The sequence below is a fragment of the Heteronotia binoei genome, chromosome 2, assembly GCF_032191835.1.
Source record: "Heteronotia binoei isolate CCM8104 ecotype False Entrance Well chromosome 2, APGP_CSIRO_Hbin_v1, whole genome shotgun sequence".
Lineage (NCBI taxonomy): Eukaryota > Metazoa > Chordata > Lepidosauria > Squamata > Gekkonidae > Heteronotia > Heteronotia binoei.
Genome location: NC_083224.1, coordinates 61,528,885 through 61,547,216, shown reverse-complemented (window position 1 = coordinate 61,547,216; position 18,332 = coordinate 61,528,885).

Sequence of the window (18,332 nt, the reverse complement as noted above, 5' to 3'; positions counted from 1 at the left end):
AGTGCTTTACTACTGCCCCATCCACTTTCCTCCCTTCCTATTTCCTTGACTGATTGAGTAGCCCTAATAATGTGTTTTCTGCTTTGCTGAAGAACAATGGCTGCTGCCCCACCCTGTCACAGTCAGGGGCTGTTCAGACGCACAGTATAATCAGTTGTCGCTGCTGTTTCATACCGGATTAAAAGTGGCTGATCAGACAGCAACATCTGCCTCCTGGTATTAACTCATAGTAGCCCCCCCCCCCCCAATACTTCTCAAAACCAAAGTATTTTGTTACTTGCTCCTTTGCGGTGTTTCTTGAGTTCTCCGGTTTCACCTTGTAGTTTCCCTGTCTGGATAGTTCTCGACCAACTTCCGGATTTCTGAAGGCTGTATCGGAGCAAAAGGAGCCTCAGACATTGGGTTTACGGTCACCATTTTTTTTTTACTACTTAGCTATATGTGCATAACTGGATAACCACATAATGTTTTAACCTATGTGCATGCAATGTGCGCATATGCGCATGATGCGTGCATGCACATGATGCGCATAAAAGTGGAGAAAAAAAGAACTGCATGGTGCTGTCGTGTGGATGGCAGAAGACGGTTTCACCAAAGAGCGATTCGAATTACAGTATGGCAGTCTGATCGATAATATCCGGAACAAAGATATTCGAAACAGAACTGGGTCAGTTTAACATGGACTCAACACGCTGTGTGAACAGGGCCTCAGTATGATATTTTGGCTGTTGGCTCAGTCCAGGAACCTTGATGGAAGGATCAGGATCCCACTTTAATTTAGATGACTTAACTGTCACTTGAGGAATTTTGAAATTCAAAAATAACAAAATATTTTATTTTAACATAGAGGAGATAGGCTGGTGAAATCAGGGTAAAATTTCTGAGGTACGTATCTCAAATAAGTAACTGAGCTAAAACCAGTACTTGCACAGACTTTAGTTATCATGTTTCAGGCTAATGAGAGTTTCTTAAGCTTTTCCAGGGCTTTTTTTTTTGTAGGAAAAAACCTGCAGGAACTCATTTGCATATTAGGCCACATCTCCTGATATTACTGGAAGTGACATCACCTGTTCAGTAGGTTACTTTTCGCAAATTGGCACAGAATGGTACACTACCATCAGCTGCATTTCATGGATGTGTGTTCTCACACAGCTTAATGAGAGACTTTGTTTCCCCCCCCCCCCCTCCAAAAATGGACCTGCCATCTCTGCATATTGCTCCACAACCAGTTCTTTCAATAGTAAGCAAACCAGTCAGTCATTTATAAATAACATGTTTTAAAGAAGTGTTAATATTTGGTGTTCATTTTAGTTCATGTTACTAAGGTACTTCATGTTACTGTGTTTTCACACAGCATACTGGGAGATAATATCATTACTTTATAGTCTGCCTTTCTCACTGGGACTCAAACTGGATTATGTAGTGTATATGTAATTCTGAATATGGCCCTAGATGCAGACAGATAAATTCACAGAACATGGCCATATAAAGAGATGAGAAATATTTCTGCAAACTTGGGAGGACACCTTTGGAGGCTGGAGGTGGCAGAGAGATGGAGCATGTGGTCTGGGAGCGTGTGGCAGCCTAGTGGCTTCCCTCTACTGGAGACCTTTTTTTGAGCCAGAGCCATGGCCAAGCCAGCTGGAACTGTGTTCCTGCTCAAAAAAAGCACTGAGCTTTTCACAGTTCCTGTTTCTGTGAAGAATTAATCCTTCACAGTCCTTCAGCTGTTTGTATAGCAATTATAAGCTTTTAACAACTGCAGTCCAGCACAGCTTTATACTAACAGCCCACAGTTCTTACCTTGTACTCCCTTTTATCCACCTTCTCAAAAGCTAAGGTTCAGAACAGATGAAACCATGAAAGATCAGCTTCCTCAAAAGGAATGAGATATGCAGAGCAATCTCTGAACAAAGTAGGAAAAACTTCAGGAATTGGAAGGATGGCCTTATAACTAAGGATGAATATAAACAAATCACCAGTGCTTGTAGAGAAAAAGTTAGGAAAGCTAAAGCTCAGTATGAGCTTAGGCTGGCCAAAGATGCTAAAAACAACAAAAAAGGGTTCTTTTCTTATTTCCAGAGTAAGAAAAAGAGCAAGGACATGGTAGGCTCATTGCGAGGGCAAGAAAGTGAAATTGTAACAGGTAATGAAGAGAGGGTGGAACTGCTCAATTCCTATTTTTCCTCAGTCTTCTCTTCTGAGGGAAACGGTGCTCAACATGGCAAAAACAGAACACATAAGGAGGGTATGACGTTCCAACCTAGGATCAGCATTGGGGTAGTACATAAACACTTAGTTTCTTTAAATGAAACTAAGTCCTCAGGGCCAGATGAATTGCATCCAAGGGTTCTAAAAGAGCTTGCGGATGTAATTTCTGAGCCTCTGGCTATTATTTTTGAGAATTCTTGGAGAACAGGAGAGGTGCCAAAAGATTGGAGGCGGGAGAATGTTGTCCCCATCTTCAAGAAGGGGAAAAAAGAGGATCCAGGTAACTACCGACCAGTCAGCTTGACATCTATACCTGGAAAAGTTTTAGAACAAATCATCAAACAGTCAGTTCTGGAACATTTAGAAAGAATGGATGTGATCACTAAGAGCCAGCATGGTTTTCTCAAGAACAAGTCATGTCAGACTAACCTGATCTCTTTTTTTAAGAAAGTGACTACCTTGCTGGATCAGGGGAATGCTGTAGACATCGTTTATCTTGATTTCAGTAAGATTTTTGATGAAGTTCCACATACTATCCTTGTTGAAAAGTTGGTAAAATGTGGTTTGGATCCTGTTACCATTAAGTGGATCTGTAACTGGTTGACAGATTGCACTCAAAGAGTGCTTGTGAATGGTTCCTCATCCTCTTGGAGAGGAGTGACAAGTGGAGTGCCTCAAGGATCTGACCTGGGACCTGTTTTGTTCAACATCTTTATCAATGATTTGGATGAAGGAATAGAGGGAATGCTTATTCAATTTGCAGATGATACTAGGTAGGAAAAATCCAATGCATGGTTATAGGATGGGGGAGACTTGTCTTAGCAGTAGTATGTGAGAAAAGGATCTAGGGGTCTTAGTGGATCATATGCTGAACATGAGTCAACAGTGTGATGCGGTGGCTAAAAAGGCAAATGCAATTTTGGGCTGTATCAACAGAAGTATAATGTCCAGATCACGTGATGTGATGGTATCGCTTTACTCTGCTCTGGTAAGACCTCACCTGGAGTATTGTGTTCAGTTTTAAGAAGGATATAGACAAGCTGGAACGAGTCCAGAGGAGGGCAATGAAGATAGTGAGGGATTTGGAGACCAAGTCCTATGAGGAAAGGAGCTGGGGATGTTTATCCTGAAGAGGAGGCGGCTGAGAGGTGATATGATCACCATCAAGTACTTGAAGGGCTGTCATATAGAGGATGGTGTGGAATTATTTTCTGTGGCCCCGGAAGGTAGGACCAGAACCAATGGGTTGAAATTAGATCAAAAGAGTTTCCAGCTTAACATTAGGAAGAACTTCCTGACCGTTAAAGCGATTCCTCAGTGGAACAGGCTTCCTCGGGAGGTGGTGGGTTCTCCTTCCTTGGAGTTTTTTAAACAAAGGCTAGATGGCCATCTGACAGCAATGAAGATCCTGTGAATTTAGGGGGGAAGTGTTTGTGAGTTTCCTGCATTGTGCAGGGGGTTGGACTAGATGACCCTAGAGGTCCCTTCCAACTCTATGATTCTAACCAGCTGTTTGTTACTTCTCAAGATTTATAGGTGACAAAAACCCTAGCTGCATCAAAACAGAATTTTTACAATCAAAGCAGATGAGGTGGAGATCATCTACTTTTAAAAGACAGAATAAAAACACATGGAATCTAATTTGGTGTTCTGTGGGGAGGGTAGATGGGATTTAACCACCACATGGTACACTAATCAAAACTGCTGTCATGCTGTCAATATTTCCTTGAAAGACAAAAAAAAGCACCTTTCTTTTGTCCACTCTTTTCTTTTAAAGGGCCGCAGCAGTGCAGAGTAAGGTTGTCAGCCTCAAGAGTAGGGTTGGCATGTGGATTTTAAATTCCCCATTGGCATACAGAATTAGTAGGATGATTAAGAACTTATGGCACATAGTGGCACACCTCCCCGGGTTGGCAATTCACCCAAAATAGGTTACAGGAACCCCAGAAGCCTTAGAAACAGACTAGTCACAGCTGAATTTAAGCAGGAACAGAGAGCTGTTGGCAAGGTAACAGGAACTTTTTCTTGCGGAAACTGTTCTGCATGCAGTATGGTGTTGGCAACCAAAGAATTTATGAACCCTGTAAGTGGGGGAACTATTAAATTGTGTTGCTTTGTAAATTCTAACTCAAAACAACTAATCTATGTGGCTATGTGCACAAATTGTAAATTGTTATACATAGGAAAACCAACCAGAGTATTTAAAGTTAGAATTTTGGAGCACAAGGCATGCTTGAAGAGGGGGGTACCAGAGACGCCGATGTACCAGCATATGAGGGAAAGTGGACATCAACCTAAAAACCTAAGATTTTTCTATGTAGATATCAAACCAAACCATTCACCAGTGAGGACATTGATAAGGTCCTTCTTCAACAAGAATGTTGCTGGATAGATAGGCTCCAGACACTTGCACCAAAGGGCATGAATTTGAGTATGGAATTGTCAGCATTTCTGTGAAGGGTGGGGAAATAGTGTGAAGCCTAGTGGTGTTGTACCTTTAAGAATCAGAATGCCTTTTGCTTATCAGTGAGACAAGGGCAGTGAAATGGCGAGAGCCGGAAACAGAAAGAGCAATTAACATGCGTTGATCCAAGTTGTTGAATGTTGTACTGAGGGTTAGTGTGCATTGCCATATAAAATGTGCATATTATAAGCATGGTTGTTATTAGTCTGATATATTTTTTGTGTAACATATAGCTCCAGGATAAAACACTGAGAGATAAAGGCTGATGAAGGTCTGAAACCGTGAGGAATCCCGGGCTGCGGTCCCTTACTCTCTCGGAGACAAGCTGTGCTGGAGATTTGAGAACTCCACCCAAGTTGCTGAACATAAGGGAGGACAGCAGGAGGCAATTGCCTCTGAGGAACTGTACCTTATTATCTTCAAACAGCAGACAGTGTGGGGGAGTGAAAAGAACTCTTTTTCCAGCTGCATTTGTATTATGAGCATTTGTGAATTTAGTATCAGGAGTGGTTTATAAATTACTAATGATGCCTACTGCTATGCATGTATTTTGATAAATGTAGGTTGCATAAACACTATATTGTGTTAAAATGTTATTGTTATTCTGGTGCTTTTTCACTTTTTATTCACTTACATCGGAACCTGTTGATATTTACCCCTGAAAAAAATGGCTGCTTTGAAGCATGGACTCTATGGTATTGTACCATGCTGAGGACCCTCCCCTCCCCTTCCCAAACCCCACCCTCTTCTGATCCACCCCCAAAGGCTCCAGGTATTTTCCAATACAGACCTGGCAACCCTAATGCAGAGGGCTTGGTTTTGATGAGTGAAACCATGGAGGAATAGAAGGGTTAAATCTACTCATCCCTCCCCAAATGGGCCTGATCCAAATTGGTGTCTATTCTATGGCTTTCAAATATGCTGGGAAAATCCAACCTCTTCCTTTGGAGCAAGAAGTGATTGCATGGCGGTTGGTTCTCAAATGAGTAGTGACTCATTTTATATGTTGGAGTGGCACATCCATTCCCTCTGTGGATTTTTTTTTTTGCAACCAAATTAGACACCAGGGATCTGATCATAGATACCCAGCATCACATGTTAAGTGGCCCTAAGGTAAATTCCAGGCAAACAAGCTTTATTAAGATTCTATCTGCTTCAGGTGAAGAACACTTAATAAAGATGCACTCAAAAATAAAATCAGATGCTGTGAGAGACCACATGCCTGTGACCTTGACAGGGTAAATTTGTTTGAAACCTAAAGATTCTACTTCCAACATTTGCAAAATGGTGACACGTGTGCTCTGAAATTACAGTAAATGAGCATTAAGAAAAAAGTTGTAACCTCATCATTACATAGTCATCCTGGAGAAATCAAATAAGCAAGGCAAGTTCCAACAGTGACAGCAGCATTTACTGAGTCATCTAACACTTGGCTCATGCAGTTGCTCCCATCACTAAAGATGCACAGGATGGGATGCAATCATACTGGGTAGTATCAATCTTGCATTTCATGTCTGCAGTGGCTTGTTTTATTTATTTACTTATCTCAATTTTATCCTGCTTTAGTGTTCAAAGAAACACCCAAAGGTGGCTAAAAATGAAGTTCCCATAATACAATGTATCACTCTACTTCAATAAGATAAATTAAGCAGAAAAACAGGTTATCTGCCCTGATGCAAATTCTGATGGGAGGGCTGAAGGTGGGGACATGAGTGAATGGTGCGCTGTCAGTTACACTGCTAAGTTATTTCCAGGGAAAACCCCAATGTGACAGTCATGCAGTGACTCTAGGAATCACTGGAAACCATCTCCTGGAAGTTGGCAACCCTATTTTTAATATCTACATTAAACCACTGGGAGATATTATTTAGAGAAGTAATTAATATGTAAATGATACTTAGCTCTCCTTTCAGCATCATCCCAGGGAGCTGATGGGAATGCTTGGCAACTGGTTGGGAGAGTTGTGGGCAATGCTCTCTCTAAGCTGCAGAGTCTTGTGAGCAAAAATTCTATTGTGAGCTGCTGGCAGTAAAGTTGCATAAATTACTGCATAAATTAGTGTGCTCTGGGGTCATCCTTTCTGAGCTAAGACAAAAATGTGTGAGCTGGAGGCTAAAAAACTGTGAGCTAGCTCACACTAACTCAGCTTAGAAAGAGAACACTGGTTGTGGGGAGGTAGCTTCCTGGGTCTACCTATGGGAAGGTGTCACTGTGGGAATTCTGGCCTGTCCCATACCCATAGGGAACCATGGTGAAGTGAGTTTCTGTTTTTCAAAGCGATAGCCCAAACAGCATGTTCTCCCCTAATATTGAATAATTGATTGCCATTTGAAATGTTTATACTGCCTCTCTTTTAAAAAGGTTCAAAGCAATTTGCAATTTTAAACAGCTAAAACAACAGGAAAAGAACATTACAAAGTCAAGACAACAGATTAAAAGCCAATGTAAACTTAAATTCATTTTGCTTGACTATAGAAACATCAGGAAACTGACATATTCTTACCACAAACACCTAGGGGCATCCCTTAAATGGGGCTCTGCTTCAGTTGTAATAATAATATTCCAAATTGATATATGTTTATTTTCCGAGTCTGAATCTATTTACAATTATCTCTGTTCTGGCAGTCTGCAAGAACACTGGATGTGTCCCACTAGATAAGATCAAAAAGGTTGCCCAGACTGGCATATGATTTCCTGCAATGGCCAACTAGATGCCACCCAGAGAGTTTACAATCTATTATCAGTTTCACTGGTGCCCTCAAGTCCTGATATTCTGGGAGAAGACGAAACACTTCTCTCCTTCTTCAGAGCAGATAAAATTTACAATCCTCTATCATTTTCCTCTCCAGTCATCTCATTTTTTAAATTGGGAATGTAATAGAGATGTATATCTTGTATCACCACAAGAAATATTTTTTGGGGGGGATCTAACATTTCCTTCTAACAATGACAGGCAGTTGGCAGTTTTCATTTGTGAAATTATCTTACACTGAACACATGAAGCTGTCTTATACTGAATCAGACCCTTGGTCCATCAAAGTCAGTATTGTCTGCTCAGACTGGAAGAGGCTCTCCTGGGTTTCAGGCAGAGGTATTTTACATCACCTACTGCCAGATCCTTTAACTGAAGATGGCAGGAATTGAACCTGGGACCTTCTGCATGCCAAGCAGGCCTCATTTTGGGGCAGAGCTCACAGGTGCTTCAAAAGTTAAGCTGGCCCTGGCTGCATTGCCCAGCTTCCCTCAGGCAATGGGGCCAGCTTCTCTTTCCCGGGCAGTTTAAGCCTCCTGGCAAGAGAAGCCTCCAGCCAGGCTCTGTGTGCAGCATGAAGAGACCTCCCTGCTGCATGGAGATCCTGGACCCAGCTTCTCTTGAAAATCGGTTCCTCCCTTCCTTCCCCTTCCTCCCCCTCCCTCCCCCTCCCTCCCTCCTTCCCTCCCTCCCTCCCTCCCTCCCTCCCTCCCTCCCTCCCTCCCTCTTTCTTTCTTTCTTTCTTTCTTTCTTTCTTTCTTTCTTTCTTTCTTTCTTTCTTTCTTTCTTTCTTTCTTTCTTTCTTTCTTTCTTTCTTTCTTTCTTTCTTTCTTTCCAGCCCTTCTCCTTCTGCTCTCTCTCTCTCTCTCCCTTCCTTCTTCCCCTCCCTCCCCCATCTATTTGCTTTCTTTCTCTCTAATTCTCATTAATCTAATTTATTTGCATGTGCCACACCCCCAGGGGGTGTGGTGTATGCAAACAGGTTATGCTAATGAGCTCCTGCACCTCTTTTTGTACAAAATGACCCCTGATGCCAAGCAAATGCTCTACCACTCAGCCACAGCTGCTTCTTGTCAGTATTTCTAAAAAACAAAAGCCTACGCATATCTATGTTGAGGGTTCAATAACACTGAGCTTTGTTTAAATTTTATCAATCAACCAGTTCTTCACTTACAAGGTAGTGCAGGGACTCCAGCATGGTCCCTGTGGGTGCTTGCTGGCACCTTTTCTAATGCCCGCCAAATGTTTTTAGAAAGTGGGCAGGGCCAGAGGGGGCTTTTACCCAGTAGGGCTTCTGATTGGTCACTGGAGATATGATTGGCTATGCAGATTTAAAAAATTTCTTGCTTTGGCAGAGCTGCCATTACAGCACATGATTTTCAGTGTGCAACTGAAAGTAAGCTGTGTGTAAGCAAGAAAATCTTTTTCAACATGTTCAGTTAAAAAGGCTTCCTGTTAAGCAGAACTTCTGCCTGAAATATTGAAGAGTTACTTTTAGAGTCATACAATATAACCTCACTCCTTGACATTTTATGCTGAGCTCTGCCTTCTATGGAAGCTATTTTGTGATTGTACCCATCATTCTGTGTCAGAATTCTAAGGGTACTTGAAGGTTCAAAAGGGTTGGGGAGTCTGAGGTAGAGGAATCAATAAAAATGTTTAATGACAAACATAAAAACCAGCTATATAAAACTAATAATCATATAGACCGATTTTGTACTAGGTTTGTTCCGGGTGGAAAGCTCTTTTGCTACTGGTGCTTCTCTCCGGTTTTGCACAAGTTGCCTTCGAGCTGCGAGTTGGTGCACCGCTATTCTGCAGCAAGTGAGATCCTCTGACAAGCGGTTTCTGCTTGCTGCAGAAAAGCGGCGTGCCAACTCGCAGCTTCGGGGCAACTTGTACGAAAATGGAGAGAAGCCCTGGGGGCAAAAGGGCTCTCGACCTGGAACAAGCCCTAGTGCGAAATCAGTCATAGTCATATGTAGGATCACAAACAACAGCTTCTTATTCAGGGCTGCACCATGGGTTTAGAAGGGTATAACTCTGTCTAGGATTGCATTAAAAGGTGTGTAAAACTGTAGTTTCTATTCTAGAAGATACTACCAAGGGTTAGTTATTCAGTGAACAAATATATTCCATGTGCTTGCACCAACACAAGTGTTATTTGGCAGACATACCATTCTTCTAGAATCTTGAGGCGTTTCTAGTTGGAATATTCAGATGTATGGAGAGAAATTACATTGTTCTCATGCTTTAGCTATCAAAAGATGATCCTCAGCTACCATTAACTTCAGAAATCTCTTCAAGTGCCAGGGAAGGTCTGACACATTTGATTCCTTTGTATCGTATACACTTGGAGTGGTATGATATTGGTTTATACACTACAGAAGGCAGACAACACTTGTGTTTGAATTGTATCATAATATTGTTAACTGCTTCACATACAAAACAAGCGGATGTTCTTGCTTCTTAGAATTGATTGATGAATGCTTTCTCCCATCATTCCTGTGGCTAAGGCCTAAATATGCCTAGCACACTGACCCTCAGAAATCCATTGTTCTTCTTCACAAGGCTTTGGGGAGAATTAAAAGCAGGGACCATACTAAGCACCTGAGATACATGATTTCTTTAAAAATGAAAGTTGTATTCTCTTGGGAGCTGTTGTGTTTGGTTAGTCCAGCTGCCATTGAGGGTTTGGTGGGAACATGTTCTTTCCTTAGAAATGAAAGTAAAAGTATATTTCTAGAAATTTATATTTTAAGTAATCTTTGAATTACAGAAAAATTTTCAGAGTTACATCACTTACATATTGGCAAAATTGCTTAGTTTGGAATTTCCTCACTCCAAGTAAACTGAGCAGGAAGGGTGGATATTCTGTTCCTCATGACCTCCCAAGAGCTTCCACATACTTAGAATTTTATTCCTCTCTGCACTGAAATGTTTATGTTTCTTACTGCAAAAGGAAGAATCACAAAAACAAAAAGGGAATAAATACAAATACTGACAACAAAATCTGACAAAAAGGAAAAACCCTTTGTGTGTCTCATGCTAAGTCTTGCACAATTCTTTGCATATTTGCTTGGAAGTAAATACCATTGATGGCAATTAAAGTAACTTTACACCACTATCTTACATTTTTACTTTTACTTACCTTTTTCCCAAAGGGGATCCAAAGTGGAACACATCTTTCTCCTCTCCTCCATTTTATCCTCACAACAACCCCGTGTGAGAGAGTAACTGGCCAAAAGTCAATCAGCAACCTTCCATGGCAGAGTGGGGATTTGAATCTGGATCTCCCAGGTCCTACTCTGACACTCTCACTCCCAGATCCTAGTCCAACATATGCTGGCACTGGTGTTCCACATTAATAATTTGATCTTACATTAAAATAGATTCAGGTGGGTAGCCATGTTAGCCTGAAGCAACAGAACAAAGTTTGAGTTCAGTGGCACTTTCGTGACCAACAATATTTAATATATTATCTTTTATGTGCATGCACACTTCTTTAGAGATGCAAAACTGTATTATTTCACCTTCACTTAACTTGGAAGAGTCACCCCTGTCTTGATTCAGCTGATCTGGCCTTGTGAATCCATGTGATGGATACCTCAAGGCTAGACTATGTTAACACACCTTACATAGATCTGTTCTTAAAAACAGCTTGGGAACTCCAACTGGTTCAGAATGCCACATCTACAGCCTGGACAGGGGGTGGGGGATAGGGCTGAGCACTGAGTAACTCCATAAAGCATGCCCCAGTCATCTACTCATAACACAGAACCTGTGGATGAAGCTGAACAAAAACTTTATGATTGGTTAGAGAAAGAATTTATATAGAACAATACCCACCCTTGCTTCATTTGGAAATACTTTAGAATACAAGCGGACATTAATGTATCTGAAAAAGCATTACAGGAACAAGCCAGCTGAAGGCTCATTTAACCCTATGTTTTGATCAGTATTCATAATATCGAGTTTCCTGTTTTGACATGGATGTTAATGGTTCCACTCTTTTGAGTTGAAGGATAAAATTCTTGATGCTGTTTGAACTTACAGACAGCACAATGGCTGTTAAATCTGTTTGACTTAGAGACTGTTTGACTTACTGTTTGGGGTTTTGGAATTAAGGTTTTTTTTTCTAGCCCAAGAGTTGATTTTTTTGTTTTATTTTCTAAAAAGTACTGGGTGATCATTTTAACACATAACAGGTAATAACAGGTAATAACCTTAAATCTAACCCTCAAACATAGCATATAATAACCTTAACACTACACTGGTGAGCCAGTTTGGTGTAGTGGTTAAGTCATGTGTGGACTCTTATCTGGGAGAACCGGGTTTGATTCCCCACTCCTCCACTTGCACCTGCTGTAATGGCCTTGGGTCAGCCATAGCTCTGGCAGAGGTTGTCCTTGAAAGAGCAGCTGCTGGGAGAGCCCTCTCCAGCCCCACCCACCTCATAGGGTGTTTGTTGTGGGGGAGGAAGGTAAAAGGAGATTGTGAGCCGCTCTGAGACTCTTCGGAGTGGAGGGCGGGATATAAATCCAATATCTTCACTACCTAAGAATAAAAAAAGAGAAATTTTCTCTTTTGTTAGTTTGACTGGTAGTGGCGCATTTTTAGTCAAGGGACAAAACTGCAGCTGCTGTTGAAACTAATGAATGAAATTATGGCTACTGAACATATTCAGTTTACAGACAAGCTTCGACAGAAAAAGAGACATCAAGAGTCATTACAATCAACTGGAAAAGTGCTAGGCTTAAAATGACAGGCACATTTTGGTCAGCTATAGTTTGATGAAATAGCAAACTCATTAAAAAAAAGAATTTAGGTATGAAAAGTTTGGACTTCCTGAATAAAGGCAAAGCTTAACCAAAATGAAAATGTTCAGGCTTGTGCACTCCTAGTTTGAGATATGCCTCCTAATGGCATGGGATTATGTTTTCCAAACACATGCTGTATCAGAAATCCTGTGATTAAAATTCACGTTCAGGCTAATGAAGCCAACAAATTCAGACAAACTGGCTGGCTGTGGTTCTGAACCATGGTTTGTTAGTCAATAAGCTTGGAGAATATTTGAGCTCCTGAGCTCCCTTTCTCTAGGGTATAATTACACATTAATTTTTTTGGGCTGGCAAACTAGTTTCCCCTCATATCTAAATCATAAGCTGTAATTTGTAAACCTCCCTAAACTGGTGCTTGGAAACCATAGTTTGCTGTTTCAATGTAATGATAAACTATTGTAGCCCTCAGTGTATTCAATTAACTATGGTAGCAATCAATGCATTTAACTGAGACATACACAGGGGAAGGAGAAAGAGGAAGAAGAAAGCAAGTGACCCCAAGGATTCCCCCACCCACCCCCAAATGTGACAATCATCAAACTAAATTAGTATTTCCTTTTGTAAGGTTTACTGATTTTGTTTGGAATGGAGACCCATTGTAGTCACAGAATGACATGTGCTGAAACTTCTGCTAACAAGACGAAAAGTAGCATAGGAATAATACCACGCTTACAAGAGCAAGCTTGTGCTATATTCAAGCTAATGGTCCTTAAAAGAATGCTTGATGATATATTTATAAGGCTCTTGGGTACAAAACTGATGTAAGAGAATGGCCTGCTTTAAGATACAAGGCAAGACAGCTTTGCACTACAATTATATGGCAATCCAGCTTGTAATATAGTGGGTGGCATGTGCAAATCATTTTCTCTCAGCCTCAGTTGGAAATTAGTTGGAAATCTGGTGAGTCTCATAACTTTGTAAGGATGAAAGAAATTTTAAAAATTATGCAGCCTTCTATATTCCCTAAGTTGTTGGAAAAGTGACCTGTAATAATAACACCTGCCATTTTGTTTATGTCATGATCAATCTGCTTGCAATGTTTGAAAAAACCAGGCAGGTCTTTGGATTTGAAACTGTCCATTTGATTGAAAGAGACCAATTTGGCTGTGTTTATTCAACACATCAAGCTGATACAAAATGTTCTTCCAAAGTTATCTATACCTGTGAGCATTTCTAGGCATGCTGTGGATTTTATTTACAAATTTGGAAGTGACTCTGCTCTTGTTTCCTGCCAAGTTTTTCCTTTGTGAGTTGGTGCAATCAGACATCAAAGCACAGTTGACTGTTCCACTGCTACCTCGAAAGAAATAGAGTAATCCCTTGGATTTGTTATGTTTGGATCCAGCCCTTTAGCTTTGAGTGAACTGAGGTAAACTTCAGCCTCTGTCAGCTCAGAGAACCAAGGATTCATGCCACAAAGTCAACAAATATCTCTGTTCAAAAGAAGTTCTACTACCTTTCCCACATATTGATAGCTTAATGTCAGTCAACATTGCATTTTTCTAGAAGGCTGTAGTTGCCACAACAGTTCCGTCTTTCCCCCGCTATCTACAAAACCTTACTGTCTTTAAATGTCTTTGGTTTGAATTTTCCCACAAACAAACAAGAAAGTGATTCTGGACAAGCTCTCTCTCCCCCCCCTTTTAGGCCACTTATTTCATATTTATTTTAGTTATTTTTTATTTTATTAGATTTATACCCCGCCTTCCCCACTGAAGCAGGCTCAAGGCGGCTCACAACAGTAAAAGCATTTACAGGTTAAACATTAACTAATTAAAATCTTACAATAAAACAATTAAAACATTTTAAAAACAGTTTGGTGCTGATGGTCGACCGTGTCGAGCGCAGCCGACAGGTCCAACAACATCAGTATCGCTGAACCACCTCGGTCCAGATGCTGCTGGAGATCATCCACCAGGGCAACCAGTACTGTCTCCACCCCATGACCTGGGCGAAAGCCGGACTGATGGGGGTCCAGGATGGAAGCATCCTCCAGAAAACTCTGTAACTGTAGTGCTACAGCCCTCTCAATAATTTTGTCCAGAAAGGGCAAATTCGAGACCGGCTGATAGTGTGCCAATTCGGCTGGATCTTGTGATGATTTTTTCAGGAGAGGGCGAACCACTGTTTCTTTAAGGGGCTCTGGAAAGAGCCCCTCAGAGAGGGATCTATTTACAATATCCCATATAGGATATCGTAGCTCCAACTGGCAAGCTTTAATCAGCCAGGATGGGCAAGGGTCCAGATCACATGTTGTTGGGTGCACAGTAGAGAGAATTCTGTCAACTTCCTCCAGGCTGAGTGTTGTAAAACGATCCAAAGCTGATCTGGAAAAGAGGTACAGAGCCTCAAGTTCACTTACTGTTTCAACAGTGGCAGGGAGGTCGTTGCGGAGCGATGAGATCTTATCTGCGAAAAAAGTCGCAAAAGCCTCACAGCAAATATCCAATACCTTACAGTTTTGTCTGCCTTGTGGCAGAGTTGGGAGATTCCAAATAACACTAAATAATTGTGCTGGGTGCAAATTCACAGATGCAATCTTAGCCGTGAAGTAAACTTTCTTTGTGGTTTTGAGTGCCATCTCATGGACCTCATAAACTCTCTATAAGATGTTCTGGTCACTTCATCTCGAGTACGCTGCCACCGCCTCTCTAGCCATCTGAGCCTTTGTTTCATCAGCCGCAGCTCCAGGTTATACCACAGGCCCAGCTTAGAACGAGGGTGCAAAGGGCGCCATGGAGCGATCTCATTAATGGCCACGGTGAGCTGGTCTTGCCAGGTCTCAACCAGGTCATCTAGAGATTTGCTGGGGGGCCAGGGGTCCCACAGGGCCATCTGACTGCACTGGGTCCATCAGGTTCCACAGGTGAGCTAAAATATGCTCACCGCCTAAACAAGTTTGGGGTGACACATCCATACGAGCCTTCAGGGCGTAGTGATCCGACCATGGCACCGCTTCTGCAGTGATCTGGTCCACTAAGACTCCCGTTGCAAAGATCAAATCCAGCATGTGTCCGGCCTGATGCGTGGGTGCTGTATCAAATTGGAAGAGTCCTAGTGTCGCCATGGATGACACCAGGTCCATCGCCTGACTAGAGTTTGTGTCATCGGCATGGACATTGAAATCACCCAGGACCAAAAGCATTGGGTGTTCCAATGCCCAGCCTGTTATGGCCTCCATCAGGGATGGTAAGGCACTGGCTGGGGTGTTAGGCGTTCGGTACACCAGCCAGACCTCCAACCTCTCCCCAACATCCCACGCCAGACTGGCACATTCAATACCATCAATCTTTGGAGACGGGAGGGCCTGGAAGGAGTAAATTTCCCGTATGAATAGGGCCACTCCCCCCCTGCCCGCTAGTCCATGATTGGTGAAAGACTGAGTATCCTGGGGGAGCCACCTGGGAGAGAGCTACTGTCTCCCCATCTCTCACCCAGGTGTCAGTCACACAAGCCAGGTCCATTTTCTGTTCACACAGAAAGTCCCAAAGGATTGAGATCTTATTATTAATGGACCTGGCATTGCATAACACCAATGACGGAGGCGAGTAATTTGACCTGACCCCACAACCTGCTATTGTTGGGATGAGATGAAGACTGGAAGGGGGTCGAGCACCTTCACGTCTCGATTGCCTTCCCTTATATCTATGTCTGCTCCCACCGTCATACCTTCCCCTCCCCAGGAGTACTGGGATCCCTAGGCCGGTCATCCCCTATTGGTCTCTGTGACAGCCTCCAATATAAGGATACCCCTCTGCAACTGTGCATTGTTCAATATACTTCCCACTCCGCCCTTGTCAACTAAAGCCACCCTCCCTAATCATAGAAATTTCGCTTCTAATTAACCTTTAAGCTCAAATTTCTCCTAATATGTGATTAAAGCTTAGAACTGCTGTAAGAAATCTGTGCAGAAATATTATCTTACTTTGATTTTGTGTCATCTAGCTGAAAGCCATGATTTTTTCTGGCTTTTCAGAGGCTGTTTGTGATGGACTGTTCAGAAACTAGTTTGGTTTTTATCTTGAGGGCAAAGGCAGCCTTGGCTGGCGTGGGGGGAATGGTTTTAAAGGACACCCTTAAACAAGAATCAAGCCATATGAATTTGTAAGCAGGACTTTCCATTTCCTTATGTCCTTGGGTTCTGAGCTGTATACAATAATTCAGTTCTCACCTAAAGGGGCCCATCCAGTTCTAATGCCATAGAATAGGAAATGAGAGAAGTGTGCAGGACAATCATGGCAGCTGTGCACATTCACTGGCACCTTCTTGACATTCACATTTCTTAAATCTGAAAATAATTACAATGAATGCAACATGATGGCGATTTTTTTATTCAGTGTTACAACTCTCCTGCCACAATCCATATGCCTATTTAACATGTCCATTTATTTGTTCCAACTCAGGTCCTCATTGCTGTCATGAAACCCATGGAAGCACAGCCATCCAAATCTGTATTGGATATTACATGCACTGAAGTATCAACTTGGTTCCATTAGATTTTTTTTGTTATTTGGTAAAAAGAAAGCTAATGGCCACTCAGAACCCTTGTAGAGGTGAGCCAATTTGAAAGGGTTACCCTTCAAAATGAACCAAGTTGCATTCCCAGCAGCCATGATGGTACTGGTTCTGTTCAGCCTATGAAACAGGAAATTGACAAAAGGTACTCTGTAACTTTGTGGCACCCTGACATACCTGGACTAGGCAACTACCAGCTGGAGGAGCCTAGATTTGAGCTGGGATGAGATGGCAGCAGGGCTAAAGGTGATGTGGTAGCCTATGGGAAGTACCACACAACAGTCATTCAGGTGATTTGCCAGAAGCCAATGTGAAGAACCATATAAGACAGCTAAGGTGAAGTTGACAACACAGACAAGCAGAGTAGAGCCAGAGGAAGCACCTTCATTATCCACCTCTGGCCTAGGAACCCATCCTGGAGAATGTAGTTGAGGATGGGGCTGGTTGAACTGGAAAGGTGGGACTGAGGAGAAGGCAGGAGAGTTAAGATAATGGGTACAGGAAAAGAGAGGTTGGTGGGAGCAGGAGAAAGAAGAGATGGCTAAAGAAGCATAAACAGAGGGGGAGAGTAGAGAGAGGGAGAGGAATGGGGAAAGAAGGCCACTGAATAAGAAGGAGAAGGCGGGAAAAGGAGAAAGAGCACAATGAGGTAATAATAAATAACCAGACTTGGGTGTTGGAAGCCCAAATTTCCTGACATACTTGGGATATTAGAAAAAGGAGAGAAAATTATAATGTCTTAATTGGACTGAGACAGCTGAGAACAGAATCTATAGCCAGTAAAATGAGCCAGTAGAGAGAATTATTCAGAACTCTGCCATGGAAACATTATGTGCTCTGGAGCTGCTTACTTTTTCTGTTTCCATTCTCAATAAAATGGGAGCAATGGTAGCCTGCTTCACACACAATAAAGTTAATAAAGTCATTTGAAAATTGTTATAAAATGACAAATAATGCAGGTAATACCTCAAAAGGCTAGCCCATTTGAAGGTATTTGAATTCTCCGATGAGCTGGCTTAACTAAAGGCAAATCCAAAAATGGCTGTGATCTATGCCACAGTGAAAGGTAGAGAATATTTTTAGTGCTGAAATACAAATTCTGCTTTACTTATCCCATTTTAGAGTGTTGTGCTGGTAAGAGAAAATCCTGTGAAGGTTGTCCATGAACTTTTATTCACAAAAGGAAGCTTGACCCATTGGTATGGATGGGCATGAACCAGCTTATGAACTGAAGTTTGTGATGGACTTTGGCTGACTGGTGGTTTGAGAATTGAAGTTTGTGGCAGGTCAACCAGCATGGACTTTCTACAAACTTTCAAGCTGTTCCTGTAGGTTTGTGAATTGATACATTTCCAAAACAGACTGCCTCCACTCAATCAAAATGTTTTCCAAATTTCAGAGCAATTTGCAGGAGGGGGGGCAGAGTTCTCTATTCTTGGAAACACTCTTTTCAGTTTCAAAGTAGTCATGTCAAGTTCAAGAGGGTTTTTTTTAAAAAAAAAATTCCCTGCATTCTTGTGTTCCCTTCCCATTTTCTTGCACAAGAGCT